Source organism: Acyrthosiphon pisum, unplaced genomic scaffold (assembly GCF_005508785.2).
Source record: "Acyrthosiphon pisum isolate AL4f unplaced genomic scaffold, pea_aphid_22Mar2018_4r6ur Scaffold_21491;HRSCAF=24106, whole genome shotgun sequence".
In the NCBI taxonomy this organism is placed as follows: domain Eukaryota; kingdom Metazoa; phylum Arthropoda; class Insecta; order Hemiptera; family Aphididae; genus Acyrthosiphon; species Acyrthosiphon pisum.
In genome coordinates, this window is record NW_021770964.1 from 20708 (window position 1) to 21674 (window position 967).

Below are 967 nucleotides of genomic sequence, written 5' to 3' on the forward strand. Positions count from 1 at the left end.
TTGTATTTTTTAATAGAAATATTTCTAATAAAAAATTATGATATTTAAATAAATTTTTATAATTTTCAATAAATTCTAAACACAAATGACCACATATAGGTGGATCATTATAGTATTGAAATTGGGAAACAGTACAAAAAAGATTATCTTTACCTAAATATTTTAAAAGTTCTTTTGGTGGCTCACCAACTATATGACCAAATGGGTCAAAATATGTTTTAAATGTATTGTTTATTTTTTTCCATGCAACCCAATGAGAACCATTTTGAGTAGAATCATTTAAATTGAATACTCCACATTAATTTTCCCATGATGTTGTAGGTAATTCATTTAACATACAACACCCTCTATAATTTTTTATTTTATTTCCAAAATAATTTATATCTATATTACTCAATGGATCAATTTTTATATTATTTTCTTTAATCCAAAACCGTGTATAAATACCTTCAAATTTTTCAATATTATTTCTAAATGTTTTTATTTCAAATTTATTCATTTTTTTAATTTTTTTTTTAATATTTTTTTTTTTTTTTCAAGCCAGAACCTTGTGATCTAATTTTTTCCATCTCTTTATTATGTCGAATTGTTTCTTGTTCCAATTTTTTTTTATGTTTAGCATCAGTTATTGCAGTATAAACTGCACTTGCACCTGCAGCCAAAGCACTTACACCTTCAATCACAGCAATAGCTATTGGTAAAAATCCACCTTTTTTAATTTGAACATGTAAAGTTCTAATCTTGATCTGGTATTATTTTTTTTAGCGTTTTTTAATTTTCTTATTTGTTCTGGCTCAAGAATATATTTATGTTTTCCACTATCAATTTGATTAAAAAAAATATAAAAATTCGAAGACCGACTCACGGGGACATTATTCGGGAATTTCGTGGATTGAAGCGGGGTATTAATTTTTTTTCGACGCCGTCTTCGGGGTTGACATTGTCCCCCTCATGAGGTCTCTGAATG